Here is a 23,610-nt window from a genome sequence, read left to right as displayed (position 1 = left end):
ACGCAGGCTCAGCGACCATGGCGCATGGGCCCAGCCGCTCCGCGGCATGTGGGATCTTCCCGGACCAGGGCACAAACCCGTGTCCCCTGCATCGGCAGGTGGACTCTCAACCACTGTGCCACCAGGGAAGCCCAAAGACATAAGTTTTAATTTTTGACCTACTGTATTTAATATCTAGGTACAATATTAACTTGGGAGATAACAACACAAAAATCCATTAAAAATATGGAGAAAAGACTCCTCAATGATGCAGGAGGCAGTGATTATAACTTAAACAGTGGCAATTTCCCAGGATTCTGGGCAAGAGTTTTCTTCTTCCTATTGAGAATTCTGAAACTATGAAATATGCAAAGTTCAGCCATCTCACTTCTTTGACCTTCTTTCTAAGGCATTTTTCAGTGCATTATTTGTTGTGAAGAAAACGTTTTGTTTTCCATTTAACATAGTATATCAGTTTGTTCCTATTTATAGGGAAATAACCAAGACTATGAACTACCCTATTTACTGTTTCTTGGGAACTTTCAGTGACCAAAACTCAGTTCTGAACCTCAATAGCACAAAGGTTTTCAGGGCAAGGTTTGATTCGGGAGGCCCTTCAAAGTCTCATCTGTCCATTTCTCTTTCGTGCATACACCCCCAAACAAGCACAAATGCCTGTAATGCTGAGAACCACACCGAGCAGAGAGCGATTGCATCTCCGGCTTCTACTGCTTCAACAACAGGCAGCACCAAAAGCAATGAAAAGAGGACTGGGAACAACTGTGTTGAAACTAAGATCACGATGCTGAGATCTTGAGGTGACTGGTTCTTAAAGGCTGAAGGTTTCAAAGAAAGTGGTATTTGTTTAATTCTATCAGTTCAGGATGCTGAGGCTAAGAGGTTCCATGTGACAGCACCTTCAAGGAAGCAGCCATTACGGGAATGGCGAGCAGGGCTATTATTGTTTTTTAAACTTCTTATTATGGTGAATTTTGACTGGTCCCCAGAGTAGACAGAATTGCACAAAGAATCTCTGTGTACCATGCCTCAGCCCTAACAACCATTGCCCCATGGCCAGCCCTGCCCCATTCACCCATATTTTCTACAAAAGATACAAACTTTAAAAAATAACCATAATACTATTATCATACTTAAAAAAATATCCAACCTTCTGAGATCAATTTGTAGTGTATCTGATTCCTTTAAGATATTGCCACCTGGATATTCTCCAGGTACTTCAAACTCAGCTTGTTCAAAGCTGAACTCACCACCTTCTCAGAAACCTGTTCCTCCCCCACCAACTCTGTGGGCCCTGTCTTGGTGATGGACACCACTGTTCATCACTCCCTCAGGTCAGGACTTTGGGAGTAGCGTTTTGGGGCTCCTCATTCTTCCTGACGCCCCATCTAGCTAGCCACTCACCTCCTAGAGATCTCTAGTGTCTGTCCCCTACGTCTCCCCTGCCACTGTCTTACATTATCAGACTCTTATTGGGTTCTTTGCCCCTGGGCATTAGCTTTTTAACTGGTCTCCTCATTGAGTTTTCACCCACTAATCTTTTAATGCTATTGCCATAATTTTTTTGTGGTAAAATCCACATAACATAAAATTTACCATTTTAACCCGTATAGGTAAGTGGCATCAAGTATATTCACATTGTTATGAAATCACTACCACCATCCACCTCTAAAACTTTTTCATCTTCCCAAACTGAAACTCTGTACCCATTAAACAGTAACACTCCGTTACCCATCTCCCTGGCTCCTTCCTGGTAGCCATAATTCTACTTTCTGTCTCTGTAAATTTGTCTACTCTAGGTACTTCATACAGTATTTGTCCTTTTGTGGGTGGTTTATTTCACTTACCACAATAAGGTTCCACCTTGTAACATGTACCAGAATTTTCTTCCTTTTTAAGGCTGAATAACGTTCCATTGTATATATGTACACCACATTTTGATTATTTATTCGTTCGTCACTTGGGTTGCTTTTACCTTTCAGCTATTATGAATAATGTTGCTATAAACATGAGTAGACAAATATCTCTTTGAGACCCTGCTTTTATTTTATTTATTTATTTTTTGCGGTACACGGGCCTCTCACTGTTGTGGCCTCTCCCGTTGCGGAGCACAGGCTCTGGACGCGCAGGCTCAGCAGCCATGGCTCATGGGCCCAGCCACTCCACGGCATGTGGGATCTTCCCGGACCGGGGCACGAACCTGTGTCCCCTGCATGGGCCGGCGAACTCTCAACCACTGTGCCACCAGGGAAGCCCGAGACCCTGCATTTAATTCCTTTAGGTACATACCCAGAAGTGGAATTGCTGGACCATATGGTAATTCTATTTTTACTTTTTTGAGGAACTGCCCTACTGTCTTCCACGGCAACTGCACCATTTTACACTCCCACCAGCAGTACACAAGTGTTCCAATTTTTCCACGTTCTCATCAACACTTATTATTTTCTATTTTTTTGATTATAGCCATCCTACTGGCTATGAGGTGATACCTCATTGTGGTTTTGGTTTGAATTTCCCTAATGATTAGTGATGTTGAACATGTTCTCATGTGCCTATTGGCCATTTGTATATCTTCTTTGGAGAGAGATCGATTCAAGTCCTTTGCCCATTTTTGAATCAGATTGTTTTTTGTTGTCCCATTGCATGAGTTGCCCTTTTTCTCTGTTAAGAGTGTACTTTGATGCACAGAAGTTTTCAATTTTGATGTAGTCCACTTTATCTGTTTTTTTCTTTTGTTGCCTGTGATTTTGTTATCATATCCTCCAATAACCTTTTAAATACATACATTTATATCCTTCCACTGTCCGTTTATAATCCTGCTATGGTTCCCTCTTTTAAACTCCTTAATGATCTAGTCTCTGTACTTCTTCAATCTCACCTCTTGGCAGTAGCTCCACCCAAATATACTTATCAAGTCACTATGAATTACTGCATAGCTCTGAGCATTCACCATTCTTTACACTGGCTGGTTCCACTTTCTCTCCCTCTTCGTTTTTCACTAAACTACCTTTCATTCACCTTTTAAGACTTCTTCAATACCTCCTCCTCTAAGAAGACTTCTTTGACTTTTCCCAGAGTTAGGTGCCTTCCTTGTCTTTCCATTGTTGACTTTTACTGTAACACTTATCAGAATGTGTTTTAAATGTTGGCTCACCTGTGTCCTGTCCCTCCAGGTAGACTGTAAGTTCCTTAAGGGCAGGGCTCTATCCCTGTCTTGTCATCTGCGTGCTGCTCAAACTAAGTTGAACAATTGAACTGGAATCTCTGCCACTGTTCAGTTGTTTTGACCTTGAGAAAACTAGTTAAACTCCCTGGGTCTCAATTTTCTCATAAAATCATTAGGATTTATTGACATTATATTTGTAAGGTGCTTGGTGCTTACTCTGGCCCAGAGTAAAAGCTCAACAAAAAAAGAGCTGTTATTATCATCAACTTGTTGAATTGATATCTCAAGCTCTAATCAGTTGTATGACTTCAGACAAAATTCTTAAACTCCCAGGGCCTCAGTTTTTCCTTCTGTAAAGTGAGGTGTTTGACCTGGATCCTCTATAGCAGTGGTTCTCAAACTAGGCTGCACATTGCAATCATCTGGGGAGCTTTAAAAATACTGATGTCTAGGTCCCTCTCCCAAATATGCTGATTTAATTGGTGTGAGGTACAGCCGGGCAAGGGTATCTTTTAAAAGCTCCCCTGGTGATTCTAATGTTTAGCCAGAATTAAGAACCACTGATCTAAAGTTTCTTCCAGATATAACACGTTGATATAACAAGTTGAGCTGCCAGGATTCTTTGGAGGCCAGGGGATGGAATGTCTCCCAGCATTCTTCTGCTATCACTCTTTGTTAGTTTAGCAGGAAGCATTACTGAACAGGCTCACTAAGCTGGAATTCCAAGAGTATTTGTGGATTCCTGAGTGTTTATACTTAGCAGCTCCCTCCATCCTGGAGTGACCTGGGGGACCAGAGCTCTGAGAAGGAAAAAAATTGGCTTCTCCTTACCCCACTGCTCTAAACCAAGGCCCTGGAGTCTACCCTGGAATGCTGTACTGTGGAGTCCTCGTCAGGCTGGAGGGAAAGATCCTTGGTATAAACTTAGTGGGGAAACTTGGGGCCCTGACTAGAAGGGGGTGGAGGCTGAGAGTCACAAATATGCATTCCTTTAGGGTGCTTTAACACCACATTCACAGCCACTACTTATATGATTCCCAGAACAACCTTGAGAAATACAAAGCAGGCATTACTGCCCCCATTTTGTAGAAGAGAAAAACAAGTCTCTAAATGGTTGAGGACTTCACCAAAAATTACACGGTTGGGTTAGCAGCAGGACCAGCATGACAGCCCCTGTGTCCTGACTCCCCAAGCTGGCCTCTCTCACTATGTCTGCACACCCAGTGTGAGATAATAGAAAACAAATATTGGTCTCTTCTCCTGGTTCCTGGCACAGAGCTCCCGAAACCCTTGGAGTTTCCTGGGTGATGGGAGTGTTTTTTGTTCTAATGAGGCGACTCTGGGTGGGGTCCTGAGTGGCTCCTGGATGACCTGACTGGATGACCTAGCTGGAAAGACCAAGCCATGAGTAGAAGCTTGGAATTTTCAGCCCTGCCTCTCATTCCCTCAAGAAGGGAGAAGAGCTGGTAGTGGAGTTAATGACCAGCTATGCCTATGTGATGAAGTCTCCATAAAAATCCCAAAGGTATAGAGCTCAGGGAGCTTCCAGTTTGGTGAACACATGCAAGTACTAGGAGGGTGATACACCCCGCATTCACTGGGACAGAAGCTTCTGTGCTCGGACCCTCCCAGACCTCACCTTATGTATCTCTTCATCTGGCTGTTCATCTGTATCCTTTAATAAATTGGTAAATGTAAGTAAGTGTGTCTCTGAGTTCTGTGAGCTACCCTAGCAAATAATTGAATCCAAGGAGGAAGACGTCATGGGAACCTCCAATTTGTAGCCAAGTCAGACAGAAGATATGGGTATCCTGGTGGCCTACTACTTGTGATTGGCATCTGAATCTTGGTTGTGGGGATGGGGGGAGGGGGAAGTCTCGTGGGACTGAGCCCTTAACCTGTGGTATCTGACGCTGTCTCTAGTAGATGGTGTCAGGATTGAGTTAAATTGTAGAACACCCTGGTGTGTCACAGAGAATTGCTTGGCGTGGGGGAAAACCCCACACCTGTGGTGTCAGAAGTGTTGTGAGTGTGGTAGTGGTGTGAGAGCAATGAAGCACAGGTGGAAAGACTGAGGTTTTATCTAAAACACCCAGGTAGCTCAGTCTTTCTTGGCTCCTTGGAGTTGGAGCTGTGGTTCTAAAAGGCCCCATCAAATGCTACCGCGAATAACTGACATAACTCTGCCCAATTCCCCTGTGATCCCTCGCCTCTGAGCATAGCAGTGTTAAATGAGATCATTAGCAAATGCCTTCAGTTCTGCAGTTTGGGGTGTTCAGTACTAGCTTTGAGGCTTGGACACTCAGGGAGGTGTTTAGTTATAATGGCCCATGTGTCCAGGGACACTCACAAGGGTCTGTAGAGCACTGTTAGTCAAATGCAAATGCTGGGTCACAGACAGGGGTTGGCCCTTGGCCACTGGCTCGAGATGAAATGGGAAAACCAGAACAGGGTAGTGATTTTTTTTTTTTTTTTAACTAAGCTCAATTTAATTTAAAGCCCCGTCTTTTTTTTCTGAGATTATGTCTTTCCTACTTTTTTTGGTCTTAAAATTACCTTTCATAAAATAGTGGTAATGGTAGATGGCAGTTTATTTTAATGTCCTGAATGGCATAGTTAAAATAGCCACCCTATGTGAATTCCCAAAATTGCTTTTGAAATGTTATCGATCCAAGGAATCCTGAGTTTGGTAACACTCACCATTTTGGAGGGCCATGTGATCTCAACTCTTCAGGGGCGTGGGGGGCCACAGAGAGCGCCTCACCTCGAGGGCGGTGGTAAAAATTGAACAGTAAAATGCCTGGAATTGGGCTTTGCCACCTATAAGTTCGCAGAACCACTTTGGTTTTATTTAACAGACATTTACATCGTGCCTCCTAGATGCCCAGCCCAGTCTCAAGTGCTGCACAAACATGATCTCATTTCATCCTCATCAAGCCTTTGAGGTACATGCTATTATTATCTTCACTTCCATTTTAAAGATGAGGAAATTGAAATGTGAGGGCATTGAGAAACTTGCCCAAGGTCACAGCTACTTAGCAGCAGAGCCAGAAGTCTAAGCCAGGGGGTTTGGCTCTGGAGTCCATGCTCTTAATCCCTAAAGCATGCTGCCTGGTTAGAAGCAATTTCAGACTTTTGTGGCATGTAATGATCTATTTTCAGCCTCTGACTCCATAGACAGAAGCTGCCTGTGGACTAAGCTGCCTGATCTGTATTGAGCAGCTGTCAGTGATCTCTTTTGAGCCCTTCCACAACACCACTGGCAGAAGCAGTGGGCAGATGGCTCTTGGACAGAGCCTGGCAAGTAAGCAACTGTGAAAGCAGTGAACTTTGGATAAGGTCAGGAAGTCCTTGTAGCTTGGAACCTGGGTCTGTGCAAAGGCCTTCTGAAAGGTCCCCTAGAGCTTAGACATGTGGTTTTCAAACACATTTTTTTTTTTTTTTTTTTGCGGTACGCGGGCCTCTCACTGCCATGGCCTCTCCTGTCGTGGAGCACAGGCTCCGGACGCGCAGGCTCTGCGGCCATGGCTCACGGGCCCAGCCGCTCAGCAGCATGTGGGATCTTCCCGGACCGGGGCACGAACCTGTGTCCCCTGCATCAGCAGGCAGACTCTCAACCACTGTGCCACCAGGGAAGCCCCTCAAACACATTTTTTAAAGCAACCAAACACTTTTCTCAATCATAGACACATGGGCAGTTAATACATATACACATACACCCCACCTATGTGAAATCCCTTCTTAAAGCAGATACAAGTGGAGGGTGTGTTGAAGCAGAAGTGGGAATACAGTTGATCTTACTCTGATCCCTTATGCAGTATTGAGTCACTATCTGGGAACTTAGAGCTTTGAGGAGCACAGTTTGAAAACCATTGCTCCAGACCATGGTTTCCTGGAGCATGTCCTACAAAATATTAGTCTTGTAAGATGCTTTGTAGGAAAAAAAAAGTTTCATGGTCAAATACATTTGGGAAGCCCAGGTTGTTTCATCCTTGCTTTGTGATTTACAGTTATTAGTGGGTAAAGAGTCTGAAAAATCTGGAAGGGGGTGAAACCACTTTGAATCCACAATTTTCCTCTTAAAAAAGTGGATGAATTGAAAAAAAATGGGTGAATCATTTTATATTTACACAGTGCAATACTATAGAGCAATGAAAATAGACGAACAATTGCTACATATGGATGCATCTTACTACATACTAGTAAGTGAAAGAAGCCAGACACAAAGGCATGTATACTGTATGAGGTGGGAGGCGACATAGCGCATGGAAGGGGGCATGAGATGAGTTTTGAAGCTTCTGGTTATATTTTATATCTTGATTTGGGTGGTGGTTACATAAGTGTGTTTACTTCGTGAAAATGATTTGTGCATATATATGTTTATGTTATGCTTCAGGAAAAAAAAGGGAAAAGCAAACGAAGTACCAACATTGAAGGTACCAAAAAAGAAATGTACATGAATTTAACTCATAAAAAAAAATATATATATATATATTTTTAATACTGCAGGTTCTCTGAATCAGGTTATCTGGTTCAAAGGCAGGCCTCCTGGAAAACTCATAGGATGAAGGGTTTCCCCTGGACCACCACTAGAGAAAAGGTATTATAGTATGCACTGAGCAAGGAGGCCCACATTTATTTGACTCTCTAGTCTGTATCTGTTTCTGGTCTTCATTCCTAATTCCCTGTGTACTAGTTTCCTATTGCTGATGTAACTAATTATCACAAATTTCGTGGCTTAAAGCAACACAAAAGTATTATCTAAATTCTGGAGATCAGAGAAGTCTGAATCGGGTTTCAGCAGATTAAAATCAAGGTCTTATCCAGCTATGTTCCTACATTCCTTCTGGAGGCTCTTGGGGAAAATCAGTCTCCTCGCCTTCTTCAGCTTCTAGAGGCTGCAGGTATTCCTTGGCTCATGGTCCCCTTCCATCTTCATAGCTAGCAATGGCCGGCTAACTCTTTCTCACATCGCATCACTGACGCTGACTCTTGTCCTTCTCTCTTCTACATTTATTTTCTTTTAAAGATTTATTTATTATTTATTTATCTTATTTATTTTTTGCTGCGTCAGGTCTTAGTTGCACACGCGGGGGTCTTTGTTGAGGGACGCTGGATCCTTCGTTGTGGTGTGTGGGCTTCTCTCTAGTTGTGGAATACTGGTTTTCTCTTCTCTAGTTGTGGCACACAGGCTCCAGGGTGCATGGACTCTGTATTTGTGGCCTGTGGGCTCTGTAATTTGCAGCACATGGGCTTTCTAGTAGAGGCCCGAGAGCTCAGTAGTTGTGGTGCCTGGGCTTAGTTGCCCTGCGGCATGTACTCCCTATTTAAGGTCAGCTGATTAGCAAACTTAATTCCATCTGCTACCTTAATTCTCCTTTGCTCTATAATTGCGACACAGTCACAGGTTCTAGGGATTAGGCCATTATTCTGTTTACCACACCTGCTAAGGGATTAGATACAGATCCTAGTACTTAACCTATTCTCTCTTCTATTAGCATGGGTTTTCTTTCAGATAGTTAGCATCTGACCAAAAAATTAGTTGAAAATAATTGTTTTGGGTTTGCTGAAAGTAAAAGTAATGAACTCAACTATCCGTCACTCAAATGAGAGATTTGTTTACTTTTAATCCAATAGGACACTTGTTACAAGAGTGCTATAGATGCCAGATAAGGGAGGACCCCAGTTTGTGGCAGGCTTGGAAAACTGTGTGGGTCTTAGGGACTGCACCCTCTTCGTGCCAATGAAATGTAATCATTGAGGGCTAGTATCTGACATCTGAAGTGGAGTCAAGAAAGGGGATTAAAAGACTGGTGCTCTGAAGGTGGGGTGACATAGTTTGTAATCCCTGATCGTACAAGTATGAGTCAGTTTCCTTGTTTGGGTCAGTTGAATAATTTCCACAGTATTGAAAAACTGCTGTTCACAGTGGCTCCTTGGACTAGCAGAGAAGGAAGAGACCCAAAAAGTCAGCTGTTGCCCAGGCAGCAGGCAGCAGGAGGTGGCTCAGACTGGCTGCTGCTATGGCAACATTGATTACCGTCACAGGCAGGCATGTGGTAGGTAGATAGCAACTTCAGAGAACACATGGACCACCTGCATCAGGATTACCTGGAGAGTTCGTTTAAATATGAATTCCCAGGCTGCACAGCCAGAGATTGGGATGAGATCTGGAGTCTGCCTTTTTGAAAGGCAACCCCCTATTCTTTTTTTTTTCTTTCAATTTATTTATTTTATTTTTGGCTGTGTTGGGTCTTTGTTGCTGTGCGCAGGCTTTCTCTAGTTGCATCGAGTAGGGGCTACTCTTCGTTGCGGTGCACGGGCTTCTCATTGCGGTGGCTTCTCTTGCTTCAGAGCACGGGCTCTAGGTGTGCAGGCTTCAGTAGATGTGGTGCGCGGTCTCAGTCGTTATGGTGTACGGGCTCAGTAGTTGTGGCTCATGGGCTCTAGAGCACAAGCTCAGTAGTTGTGGCACACAGGCTTAGTTGCTCCGCGGCATGTGGGATCTTCCCAGACCAGGGCTCGAACCCGTGTCCCCTGCATTGGCAGGCGAATCCTTAACCACTGTGCCACCAGGGAAGCCCAACCCTTATTCTTGATTGTAGCTTAAGAACCATTGATTGAAGAAAATAATGCATCCCTGTTACAAGTCCCTATACAAATCCTTGTTGTATATCGTTGGATGAGGCCTCACCTCTTTGCTGTGAAAACCAGAGCCACTTTCTTGCTTACGAAGGCCCAATCTTCAAAAGACAAAGTAGATGTGCTGTCCCAGGAATTGATAATGACGAATGCCCAAGTTTTGCAAGTGCTAAGAGTTTAAATAATCCTTTCATGATTTCTGCAAGAATGGAACTTTTTTTTCCCCCCAAGGAACAGCTAGTAACATCTCACAGAACTAGTCATGTCAAAATATACTTTGGGACTCCCAAAATAAATTTCCCAAACGGGTGAAATGCTGACCACTGGGAAGGACTAGGGTGGGAGCCAAGCAGGTTTCGATATGAACCCAGGACTGGAGAGGATGGCTAAGATGCAGGACTGGGCCTCTAATATGATGGAGAGATACCATTCTTTCTCTAGGAAGCTGGGACTATCACGTATACATAAAGAACACCACACAGGCTTCCTGATTTTTCCAAGAATCACTGCTGTCATGAGCCACTGTTGCTGATGAGAATGTGTTCTTATCCCTTACATGAGTTAAGAACAAGTGGATTAGTGGATGTGTGAAATTCAAAGTGTTTTATATTTCTCTAATACTACTGCAATACTTGTAACTCAAGGTGTGGGCAAATTCTGATTTGCTAGTTGTAGTGAACACTCTTGACTGCCTACCTAGCATCCATTCCCCACCCCTTCTCCCTGTCAAAAATCCCAGTTTTGCTCAGATATCCTCTCCGTCCCCAAAACCCAGGGACAAATCTGATTAATCAGTGTATGATCCTTCCTCGGCAATGATTATTGGTCCTGGGGGTCTGCATGTATCCTAATTCATCCCAGTGCGGTTGAAGGGAAGGACTTAGAATCTTTTGTTGACACAAACAAGGATACTTGTAGCCATCCTACAAGCAATGAGGGGAACATGTTTTAGGATGAAGGCAATCCTGAAGGTTGCAGGACAGAGAAATGAAACCTGTTCCTTGTGGCAATGTCAGTGACTGAATCGTGTACCCTGGAGTCCACAATACCTCTGGATTTTCTTATTGTTTAATCCTGTTTTAACTGGGTTTTCTGTTACTTATGGTCAAAAAATCTCCTAATGCCTACAGTTGCTTGTTTGCTTTGTACTCTCTGGTTTATGCATTTTATATGTAACACGTAAAAAAGTAAAAAGAAAGAAGATTAGATTGTGGGCTGAGAGAATAATGATCTGTGGGACAAAATTTGTTTATATAAAAGCTGTTGTGAGTTTTGTGCTTCTTCCTGTATTATCACGCCTTTCAGTTCCCACAGGTGTCCACATCCAGAAGACAAATTCATTAAATCAGTTTTTTTTTTTCTTTTTGTATTTCTTGTCTCAAAATTAATTATATGTGTCTAGCTTCCTTTTAGCACAGAATGTTGTTTACTGAGGTTGATGCAGAGTGCTAAGATGGGGACATTCAGGTAGGAAGTGCCTTCATTGACTAATGGCATAAAGCCTAAACTTACCTAGGCTTATCAGAGAAGTGGCTTTCCCAATAAACGAGTGAACGCTCTTTCTCATTCTGACGTTAGTATGCCTTACTTTTTGGTCCTAATATAGATGCTGCTTAACCTGAACACGTGAAATGCTCTATAGGGGGCTGGCAGGTCTGGTCCCACAGTGAAGAGGGGTTCCATCGTAAGCCCAACAGCTTACCACTTAGAGACCAAGATTGGAATGGTTGGTGTTGTAGCAGATCTACCTGGAAACGAATTGTACTACTGTCTCACTCAGGTTCCTGCTCCAAGAGACTGCTGACAACTTTGCAAGGTAGAACACAGGGATATAAGCCCTGATGTACTTTTTTTTTGGTTTTTAAATAATTTAATCAAACTCAAAGCATTGTGAAAGGCATTAAAATTAAAAACAATCCTACCACACATTCATTTAGTTATTAATTAATTTATGTAAAAATATATATGGAATCCCCAATGTGCCAGACCCTGGGCTAGGTGCTGTATCCTCTCTCAGGGGATGAGACAGACACAGTGGACAAGACTGTCCCTGCTCCTCTGGAGCATACAACCTAATGAAAAGGCAGATATTAAAGACATAATCACACAAATATTTATTTAATTGCAATTGTGGGATGGGAAGGGAAGGGAAGGGAAGGTGCGGGCAACATGAAAGAATACTGGGGTAGGGAGATTGGGAAGCCCTCTCTGAGTTACATTTGAGCTAAGGCCGAAAGGATGAATAGAGTCCAAACGTAAAAAGAGCTTTTATAGAGGGACATGGGGGCCAGCAACTGAAAAGTGGCAATTTGGAAGGAGCTCAGTGAACATGGAGGAAATGGTCCTATTTATGTATTTGATTTCTTTTAATTTTTTTTGAATTTTTTTTCCATTTTATTTAAAATAATTTTTTATCTGTGTAATAGACACTTATTTTTTTTCTTTTCCATTATGGTTTATCTTAGGATATTGAATATAGTTCCCTGTGCTATATAGTAGGACCTTGTTGTTCATCCATTCTATATGTAATTGTTTGCATCTGCTAATCCCAAACTTCCAGCCCACCCTCCCTTGAATTTTTTTTACTGTGGTTAAATATATATAACAGAAAATTTGCCATTTTAGCCATTTTTAAGTGTACAACTTAGTGGCATGAGTACATTCAAAGTGTTGTGCAACCATCACCACTGCCTGTTTCAACACTTTTTTCATCATCACAAACAGGAATTCTGGACCCATTAAGCAATAACTCCCCATTCCTCCCCACTGCCCCAGTCTCTGGTAACCTCTGATCTACTTTCTGTCTCTATGAACTTGTCTATTTTAGGTACTTCACAAAAGGAGTATCACATAATATTTGTCCTTTTGTGTCTGGCTTATTTCGCCTGGCATAATGTTTTCAAGGTTTATCCATGTTGTAGCAGTACCACAACTTCATTTATTTGTATGGCTGAGTAATAGTCCATTGTATGGATGTACCATACTTCGTTTATCCATTTATGTGTTGATGGCCATTTGGGTTGATACCACCTTTTGGCTACTATGAATGATGCTACTATGAACATTGGCATATGAGTGTCCGTTTGAATCCCTGTTTTCAGTTCTTTGGGGAATATACCTAGAAGTAGAATTTCTGGGTCATATGGTAATTCTATATTTAGCTTTTTGAGGAACCACCACAGAGGCTGCACCATTTTACTTTCCTTCCAGCAATGCAGGAGGATTCCAGTTTCTCTACATCCTTGCCAACACTTACGTCCTTTTTTTTTCTTCCTTAAAGTAGATATGAAGTAGTATCTCTGTGTATTCGATTCTGACTCTTCTGTCTCCTCAGGAATCCATCTCTTCCAAAACTCGGGAAGTTTTTCGGGACCACTAATCTGGCATGGGGCTTATAACGACCTGCCTTCCTCTTTTACCCAAGGGTTTAATTTCCTAAATAGATATTCAGCAACTCTGGGGTAAAGTGTGGGTGGGGAATCAATTTATTTATTTATTTATTTATTTTTGGCTGCGTTGGGTCTTCATTGCTGTGTGCGGGCTTTCTGTAGTTGCAGCAAGCAGGGGCTACTCTTTGTTGCGGTGCGCGGGCTTCTCATTGCTGTGGCTTCTCTTGTTGCGGAGCACGGGCTCTAGGTGCATGGGCTTCAGTAGTTGTGGCACATGGACTCAGTAGTTGTGGCTCACGGGGAGCACAGGCTCAGTATTTGTGGTGCACAGGCTTAGTTGCTCTGCGGCATGTGGGATCTTCCCGGACCAGGGCTCGAACCTGTGTTCCCTGCATTGGCAGGCGGATTCTTAACCACTGTGCCACCAGGGAAGTCCTGGGGGATCAATTTAGATTTCCAGTATTTACTACCTGGTAGATGTTTGATAAATAGAACAATTGTGATAGAGGTTGCAGATCTTATCTCTCTCATGTTGTAAACACCCAGTGGAAGTTTCCAACAGGCACCTCAGAGATCTTTGCTTGATTCAAATGAATTAATTTTCATGAGTATATGAGGCAATTGATCGGTTGGTTACATTCCATTCATTTGAACTGCAGACCTGATCTCTGCCCCTCCTCTGCTTTATGCCGTCAAGTACTCTCCATTGCGCTTAAGATAAGGCTGCAGATGATTTATATGGTCTATAGTGCCCTGTGAGGTCTGGTTCTGCCTCCTTACGGACCATTTTTGGCCACTTTCCCCCTTTCCCTCTAGGCTGCTGATCATTCTGCAGATAATCCAAGGCTCATCCCTACTTCAGGGCCTTTGTGCCAACTGGTCCCTTTTTCAGGGATTCTCTACTCTTCCAAGTAAGCCCCTCTCTCACTTTTTTTTTACTTAAAAAAGTCCTATTCATCCTTCAGGGCTCAGCTGAGATGTTCCTGACCCTCGCCCTACCCCAAAGCCGAGCCCCTATTTTGTTCTCCCTCAAAGCATCTTTTACTTTTCCTGCATAGCACTTACTAATTGTAGTAAAATAATTATTTGTTTGTTTAAAGTCCATCTTTCCAGGCAGTCAGAAACCTACATGAGAGCAGAAACTCATGTCTTTATTGATCAGTGTTAGGCATATGGAAGGAGTTCAGTGCACATTTTTGAAGACATGTAGGTGCTCCTAAGTCTTACATGGACGTCCTGTCTCTCAAATTGGACTAGATGTTTGTAGCTGGACTAAATGTTTTCTGATTGTCTCCTCGAATAATGCATTATCACAGTAAGTGCTGACCCTATGCTGTTAGAGAAAGATGGGTGAAAAAGAGAGGGGACTTCCAAGGTGGCTGATTGGATCTATGACTGAATACTTCCTGGGAGAAAGATCTGGGGGCAGGCTGTTTCTAGGCCATAGGGCAGGGTATTGGGCAATGCTTGCGTTTCTCTGAGGGATTCTGCCAAGAAGCAGAAAACTGATGAGTGACCTGTAAACGCAGCTCACATTCTGGGTGACTCAGAGTTTATGGTATTCTAGGGGGAAATTGTGTTAATCAGAGGGGTAGTGTAGCCATGTGGGTGCTTGGGCAGAAAGTTTGGTGAGAAGCCATCCAAGGCCACAGTGGGATGGCCTTTCTTGCCAAGTACTGCCTGGGCCCTTCTGCCAATGTCAAGTCAGAGACACCAAGCAAGCCACTTAAGGCTCTTCATTGCTTCCTCAGGCTCCCCAACCCTCTGTTAGAAGGTTGTTTCATAGTTGGCATGGCTTGTCTTACTCCTGAAAGTCATGAGACCAGGTATCTTGTCCTTTTGCATTTGTAAGATTAATTTTTTATTAAAAAAGCAATGCATGGGACTTCCCTGGTGGCGCAGCAGGGGACACGGATTCGAGCCCTGGTCCGGGAAGATCCCACATGCCGCAGAGCAACTAAGCCTGTGTGCTACAACCACTGAGCCCGCACGCCACAACTACTGAAGCCCGTGCGCCTAGAGCCCGTGCTTCGCAACAAGAGAAGCCACCGCAATGAGAAGCCCGCGTACCTCAACGAAGAGTAGCCCCCGCCCGCCGCAACTGGAGAAAGCCCGCGCTCAGCAACAAAGACCCAATACCACCAAAATAAATAAATTTATTATTTTTTTTAAAAAGCAATGCATGAGTACATTTATCTTCTAAAACATTAAAACTAAAGCTAATACTCCCTTTGAACATTATCCACAATCTTGGTCTTTTATCCCTGTCTTAAAGATAACCTCTGATAAAAGAGTTTGGCAGGTAGCCTTACAATCTGTTTTGAAAATCTTTTACAAACTTAATATGTAATGGTCTTAGTTCAGGCTGCTATAACAGGATACCAGAGACTGGGTGGTCTATAAATAACATAAATTTATTTCTCACAGTTCTAGAGTCTGGGAAGCCCAAAAGCAAGGTATTAGCAGATTCAGTGTTTGGTGAAGGCCCACTTCCTGGTTCAGAGACAGCTGTCTTCTTGCTGTGTCCTCACAGGGCAGAACGGAGTGGGCAGCTCTCTGGGATCTCTTTTATAAGGACGCTAATTCCATTTATGAGAGCTCTGCCCTCCCGACCTAATTACCTCCCAAAGGCCCACCTTCAGATACCATCACATTGGGGATGAGGTTTCAGCATATGAAATTAGAGGGGACACAAATATTGTCTATAGCAGGGAGGATAAGAAATAATGGTATTTCTGTGTTTTATATTAACTTTTTATTTTGAAATAATTTAAGATTTACAGAAGAGTTACAAAGATAGTACAGAAAGTTTCAGTGTACCTTTCACTCAGCCTGTCCTAGTGCTAGCAGCTTACATAACTCCAGTTCAGTCATCGAAACGAAGAAGTTAACATTGGAACAATACTATTAACTAAACTATAGACTTTATTAGAACGTCACCAGTTTTCCCACTAATGTCCCTTTTCTTTTCCAGGATCCAATCCAGGATCCCATGTTGTGTTTAGTTGTCTTGTCTCCTTAGTCTCCTTCAATCTGTAATAATTCTCAGTCTTTTCTTGGCTTTCATGACCTTAACACTTTTGAAGAGTCCAGGTCAGGTATTTTGTAGAATATCCCTCAATTTGGGCTTGTCTGATGATTTTTCATGATTAAACTAAAGTTATTCATTTTGGGGGAGAGTTTTTTAAAAATATCAAATCAGTCAATCAATCTCATGCTGCAATTTGCTGTTTTCATTCAACAATATGCTTTTGATAGCACAGGGAGATCAGCTCGGTGCTTTGTGACCGCCTGGTGGGGTGGGATAGGGAGGGTGGGAGGGAGGGAGACGCAAGAGGGAAGAGGTATGGGAACATATGTATATGTATAACTGATTCACTTTGTTATAAAGCAGAAACTAACACACCATTGTAAAGCAATTATACCCCAATAAAGATGTTAAAAAATAAATAAAAATTTTAAAAAACCAATATGCTTTTGAGATAGATCTATATTTACATATATAGATCAAGGTCATTTATTTAAAATTCTCTACAGAATTCCATTTTATGAGTATTCTACATTTTATTTAGCCATTCCCCTATTGCTGGGCATTATGGCTAATTCCAAATTTTCTTTATTAGCAGTATCATAGTAATTATCCTTGTACATACCTCCATAACATGGAGTTATGGTAGTTAACTAGAAGTGGCATTGCTGAGACACGGATTTAATAGATGTTGTCCATGGGGCTTCCCTGGTGGCGCAGCGGCTGAGGGTCTGCCTGCCAATGCAGGGGACACGGGCTCGAGCCCTGGTCTGGGAGGATCCCACATGCCGCGGAGCAACTGGGCCCGTGAGCCACAACTACTGAGCCTGCGCGTCTGGAGCTTGTGCTCCACAACAAGAGAGGCCGCGATAGTGAGAGGCCCGTGCACCGCAATGAAGAGTGGCCCCCGCTCACCGCAACTAGAGAAAGCCCACGCACAGAAACGAAGACCCAACACAGCCAAAAATAAATAAATAAATTAAAAAAAAAAAAAAAAATAGATGTTGTCCAATTGCCCTCTAAATGGCTGTGACAATTTACATTCTTTTGATATCATGAAGCTTGAAAATTGTTGCCAGTTTCTGTTTTAATTTCCATTTCCCTGGTTACTACTGAGGTTGGGCATCTTTTTGTATTCTTATTGGCAATTTATATTTTTTTTTCTGTGAACTGCCTATTTACATTTGCCCATTTTTCTAGTGAATTTTTTTCTTATTGATTTGTTGAGTCCTTTATATGTTCCACATACAAATCCTTTGTTTTATATATTACAAATCTTTTCTCCTAGTCTGTTATCTCTTAACTTTTTTTCCCATTCTTTTCAAGTTATTTCATCTCTCTGATTAAAAAAAAATTTTTTCTGGTTTCTTTCTTTTGGAAACAAAGTTCTTGATTATAAAAGTAATATAAACAGGGCTTCCCTGGTGGCGCAGTGGTTTAGAGTCCACCTGCCGATGCAGGGGACACGGGTTTGTGCCCTGGTCCGGGAAGATCCCACATGCCGCAGAGTGGCTGGGCCTGTGAGCCATGGCCGCTAAGCCTGCGCGTCCGGAGCCTGTGCTCCGCAACGGGAGAGGCCACAACAGTGAGAGGCCCATGTACCTCGAGAAAAAAAAAAAAGTAATATAAACAATGTAGAAAATCTGGGAAATTTATGAAAAAGTATAAAGAACAAAAGAAACCACCCCAAGTCTTATCGCTGAAAGAAAACCACTATGAACACAATTATTTACATATTTCTTTCTAGTCTTGTGTGTGTGTGTGCATGCACAGTTTTTGCTCAGATGAGATCACATTGCATATATATTTTTTTTCTATTTGCTTAGTGCCATGGTCTTTAGACACAAACTCTGGCCTTTTTCCATGTGTCCTTGGTTTAAAGGTAGTGTCAGACTACCTTCCAACTCCTATTTCTTCTCCCCACATATCCTTGAAAAATCTAGTAGGTGAGAGCCCCAAGCCCTGTCCTCAGCCGACCTGAAGTTGGCTCAAAAACACGAGAGGGTAGAAATGCTCCAGCAGAGCACGTATTAAAAAGTCTTGGAGGTTTTAGCTGACTGTAAGTTCAATGAGTCAGTAGTGCAGGTACAAAGAACTTTATTGCTTGAATGCAAGGCAGTACAAGGAGGAAGCTACAGTCCTGCTCTGCTCTGATGGTACCACAAACATTTGGTCCAGTCTTGGGCAATGTACTCTAAAGTAGCCACAATCAAACCGAGTAGGTGCGGGAAAAGAATGAGGACAAAGACCCTCAAAACGAGGACAAAGGAGAAACAATGGAAGGAATGGGAGATACTGGTCTGGAAGAGAGAAGACCTTGGGCAGAAGTCTTCAAGTATCTGAAAAGTGGAAGGTGGGAGAGAGATTAGACCTGTTTGTTCTCTGAGGCTGCAAGGGATAGGACTTGGGCTAGAGAGTGGACGCTTAAGAAACACCTTCTGGCTAGTCAGAGCTGCCGAGACTAAGGAATGCATTGCTCTGGAAATAGTGGCTTTCTGTCACCGAGGAGTCTTCTTTCAGGTGCAAGTTGGTGGTGGGTGGGTGGGAGTTGATATAATAATGAACATTTCTTGAGTGCCATGTGCCAGGACTGTGCCGAGGATCTTACCTCTGTTATCTTATTTCATCCTGTCACCACCCCATGAGGTAGGTACTGTTGTTATCCATCCCTATATTGAAGATGAGGGAACTAGGTATGATGAAGTCAGGTGTATCGCCCTAAGTGACACAGTTGGCGTGTTGTGGAACTGGGGTTCTAACCCTTTCTGACAAACTCCAAAGCCGGTACTTTCAGTCATCATTGGGATTCAGGCGTGTTATGGGAGTCTGGACCAGAGGGTTTTTGAGGTCCGTTCGACTGTAAGATTCTGTGGCTGGGAAAACGGATGCCCCCACCCCCCTAAGAGAAAGCGTAGGAGTGTAAGTGAGGTAGTCCAGGGCCCTGCAGAAGGCCCAGGGATGGAGACCTAAAGGACATGGAAGGGTTGTCAACGTGCGTCACCCCATAGCTCAGCAGCGGGCAATGTTCTGTTGTTTGAAGATCCCCAGACCCACGCAAGGGACCGGGACGCAGGCCCGCCTCGCGGTTCCACTCCCGCAGCGCGGCCAGGGAGCGTCGCGGAGGCCGGGTTCTGCGGCGGAGCTGGGGGACGGAACAGCGCGCTGGTCCCTGGCCGGGCGCGAGCCGGGGGCGGTGCCGGGACGGTGGGGGCTGGGAGGGCGCGCGCCCGGGCGGCTGCGGCAGTTGCGCTCTGGGTTTGCTGCCGTGCGGTGGGGCCGGTGAGTTCGGTGGGGCCCGCGGGAGGGAGGGGAAGGAGCGGGCGGGCGAGGGAGCGAGGGAGGGTGAGCGGTGGAGCGCGCGACCTGGGCAAGGGCCCCCCTCCTGCCCCCGCCCCGGCCCTACCCGGCCGCTACGCCCCTGAGGCCCCGCTCGTCCAGGCGCCCGCCTGCGAGCTCGTGGACCCCGCACGCCTCCAGCGCCAGGTAGCCCCCGCCTCGGAGCAACCCATCGCTCGGCGCCGCGGCGACGCCCCCAGCCCCACGTCACGCTCGCGCCATTGTTTCCTGGCCTTGGGCTCGCTGGGAGCCGCCTTACCCTCGGAACGCGGCCCCTCGCCTCGCCGCTTTCCGGCCCGGTGCCCCGCTTTTCCCTCATGTTGGTGGCAGCCCCCGTCCCGCCTCGGACGGACGCCTCTTTACTCAGTTGTGCTTATATTTTACGGCTGACGCCTGGCCTCCTCCCGTCCAAACCCGAAGCCTGCCTTTCCGCCCTGTTAATAGACCTCCCCACCCCTTGCGCGTTCCCGGTCAACCCCGAGGAACTAGCTAGCCGCTGTGTTAGGATGCAAGGTTGACAGCGTTGTAGCAAGAACCACCAGAAATTGCCAACTGAAAGCCACATGCCAGTTTTCGTCGTTTGCAGCACTTCCTGGAAAGCTCACACCGAATTGCAGGCCGCCGCAAAAAAACGTGCTAGTTGTTTCCCAATGGCTCCCAAGTCAGGGGCCAACTGTCCGGTGGCAGTCTATTCCTTTCCTTTTCCTGGGTTACGCCGAAGCCCTCGAGAGCCGAGAGTGAGATGCAAACCTGAGGCCTAAACCATTAGTTGTAAGCATGACGTTTGGGGGCTTTTACTTCGGTAGGCCTTAGCTTTTAAAGGCAGTAGGAAAAAATAAAAAAATAAAAATAAAGGCCGTAGATAGAGTTGGATGTCAGACGTAGTGTTTTCCCGGCTTTGGGCCGTTATTTTGAGGATGCATGGTTAAGTGCAGTGCTCTGCAATGACTAATAACCATTATAGGGTTGTGTGTGTGCGTGTGTGCGTGTTCGGGTGCGGACAGGTTCTTCTTGATTGAACTTGTTTTCGTAATGCGTATATACTGTTCATTTTGCCTCTTAAGGCAGCGGATGCAAACTCTGGTAACTGTAATGTGAAACAGTGCTATTTACCGTGGAAACTTAATGTTATTGAGGTCTTTTAAGATATTTACCTCGACACTTTTCAACACTGGTTAGAATTTATCCAGATGAAGACATCCAGGCCTGAAGAGGTTAAGTTCAAGAAGACACAGCTTGTAATTAAAAGCAGAACTCTACACGCTGGGCTGATGCTAGCACACACAGACTTTTTATTTTTGAAATGCATTTCTGTTGCAGTGTAAGCCACTACATTTCGGTATAGGTGCTGCATTACTCTCATCATCCCAGACTTTAGATTTTATTTAATTAATTTATTTTTAATACATTTAAAAAATTTATTTTTGTCGGTGTTGGGTCTTCATTGCGGTGAGTGGGCTTTCCCTTGTGGCTTGTTGCAGAGCACGGGCTCTAGGCACGTGGGCTTCAGTAGTTGCAGCACGTGGGCTCAGTAGTTGTGGCACGCGGGCCTAGTTGCTCCAAGGAATGTGGAATCTTCCTGGACCAGGGGTCGAACCCGTGTCCCCTGCATTGGCAGTCGGATTCTTAACCACTGCGCCACCAGGGAAGTCCCTAGACTTTAGATATTTAGAATTAAGTGATTAGCTAATCTGTAAAATGAGAGGGCCAAAGGAGTTGTTTGCAAGGGTTCATTCCGTTCTAAGATTTGATTCCATTGTTTGCAAATTTACAATCAGCCTCAAGTTTCCAAAAGTTTATAATTGTAGGAAGATTTATATAGATATTTACATAGGGTATCTGCAAACCTTACTAGTGATATCAGGTGTATCTTCCTAAAGAAAGCCAGATTACAGTAGAATGTTAGGAGGAATGTTCATTCATCTGTCTCTAGGCTATTTCTACTGTTTAATGGAGGAAAGAAAGAACACAAAACATGTTTTTTTAAAAAAGTACTTTTTTTTTTTTTTGCGGTACACGGGCCTCTCACTGCTGTGGTCTCTCCTGTTGCGGAGCACAGGCTCCGGACACGCAAGGCCCAGCGGCCATGGCTCACGGGCCTAGCCGCTCCGTGGCACGTGGGATCTTCCCGGACCGGGGCACGAACCCGTGTCTCCTGCATCGGCAGGCGGACTCTCAACCACTGCGCCACCAGGGAAGCCCTAAAAAAGTACATCTTTTTATTGCTTACCTCTCTTACCAAAAAGCTTAAATGCAATAGTTAAAAAAAAAACCCAACTTTATCATGTTGTTTATGATAAATAAATATATTTTTTCCAGTTCTTATGTACATATAATTTTTATGTAGTTATAATTGCTGTGTACATATTTAAAATTTTGCAGTTCCGCACATTTTGGGGATGTCCATGTGTCTAGAGAATTCATCTACTTTTCATTTGTGGAGGCTCTGTAACATGCTTTTATGCCCAGTAGTCAACAATGCCTGGCATACAGGCTCTCAGTAAATTTTTGTTGAATGAATGTAATATTTTGAGCTGCTTAGACATCTCGGAACACAAAATGTTAAATATCACAAGGCATATGTTAAATGACACGTGAGCAATAAAGGCCATCAATGCAAAGGCACGTGAGCCAGGAGGCAGCATCACATATGTTTAAGGGCCTGGGTTTTGGAGTCTGGGTGTGAGACCTGGCTTTGCCACTTAGCATCCATGCACCCTTAGAGAACTTAACCGTAGAGAGCTTCACTCAGTTTCTCTCACCATGAAAAAGGGGAAAATAGAACAAATTTCAAATTTCACAAAGTTGTGTGGGGTGAATGGGATAATTCCATTGAAGCAATACAGGCACACATTAAATTCTCTATAAATGTTAGCTATTATTACTGTTTTTTTTTCATTCAAAGTGGAGAGATTACCGTAGGTTGGTGGGATCAGGGAGAGCATCATAGAGGTAGTGACACTTGAGAGTAGGGAGAGGATGCAAAAGTGGGCATATTGAGGGTTTACTGAATGGGTTGTTCTCACTAAAGCAAAGGGTTTGGTAGAGCAATACTATGAGATAAAACTGGAGAGGGAGGACTTCCCTGGTGGCGCAGTGGTTAAGACCCCGCCTGCCTCTAGAACCCGTGAGCCACAACTACTGAGCCCGCACTGTAGAGCCTGCAAGCCACAACTACTGAAGCCTGCACGCCTAGAGCCCATGCTCTGCAACAAGAGAAGCCTCCGCAGTGAGAAGCCCGTGCACCTCGCCGGAACTAGAGAAAGCCAGCACACAGAAGACCCAACACAGCCAAAAATAAATGAATAAATAAATTGATTAATAAAAAAAAAAACCTGGAGAGAGAAATTCTAGTAAACTGTTTCCAGGATATGCTACATGGGTTTCTTGCAGATAGAACAGAATTAATGAAGTAAGACAGCTCGTATTTATGAGTAGCTGGTGTTTGTTTCGTTTTTTAAGTTCAGACATGAAAAATTATTTGCTTTAAGGAAATTGATAGCAAATTGTTATGCAGTGCTAAGGTCCTTGTTATTTGACACAGTAAATCCTTTTTTTAAAATAATGTTTTTAAAGCATTACAAAAATTAGTTATTTTATTTATTTTTGGTTGCGTTCGGTCTTTGTTGCCGTGCGCCGACTGGGCTTTCTCTAGTTGCGGCGAGCGGGGGCTACTCTTCGTTGCGGTTCGTGGGCTTCTCATTGCAGTAGCTTCTCTTTTTGAGGAGCACTGGCTCTAGGTGCGTGGGCTTCAGTAGTTGCGGTGCATGGGCTTGGTAGTTGTGGCTTGCGGGCTCTAGAGCGCAGGCTCAGTAGTTGCGGCTCACGGGCTTAGTTGCTCTGCGGCATGTGGGATCTTCCCGGACCAGGGATCAAACCCGTGTCCCCTGCACTGGCAGGTGGATTCTTAACCACTGCACCACCAGGAAAGCCACACAGTAAATCTTATATGACTTCTTACCATTTGAAATTTGTGTTCTATGATTGGTTACCAAGGTTTGCAGTGGCTGTTTTTTCTTTTCCTTTCTGTGGAAAACAACTTTAGCAGCAGC

The 23,610-nt window shown here is 44.1% G+C and overlaps 1 protein-coding gene and 1 pseudogene across 4 annotated transcripts in view; one reads left to right on the top strand and one right to left on the bottom strand.

Annotated features, from left to right (window-relative positions):
* Positions 1-595: 595 nt before the first annotated feature.
* On the bottom strand, positions 596-11,372 carry LOC112392942 (small integral membrane protein 30-like; annotated as a pseudogene).
* An 8,063-nt stretch (positions 11,373-19,435) lies between these two features.
* Positions 19,436-23,610, top strand: part of NT5C2 (5'-nucleotidase, cytosolic II) — a 98,658-nt gene continuing 94,483 nt past the window's right edge. For 2 of the 4 annotated variants that reach the window (XM_024734915.1, XM_024734908.1), the window contains exon 1: positions 19,436-19,501. The gene's annotated coding sequence lies outside the window, so the exon portion shown is untranslated. Of the gene's footprint in view, positions 19,502-20,309; positions 20,330-23,610 lie in introns of those variants that run through there. The other 2 variants (XM_024734914.1, XM_024734910.1) reach the window with 2 other exon arrangements.

Source organism: Neophocaena asiaeorientalis, unplaced genomic scaffold (genome assembly GCF_003031525.2).
Source record: "Neophocaena asiaeorientalis asiaeorientalis breed wild unplaced genomic scaffold, Neophocaena_asiaeorientalis_V1.1 scaffold240, whole genome shotgun sequence".
Lineage (NCBI taxonomy): Eukaryota > Metazoa > Chordata > Mammalia > Artiodactyla > Phocoenidae > Neophocaena > Neophocaena asiaeorientalis.
This window is presented reverse-complemented; position numbering and strand designations above follow the sequence as displayed.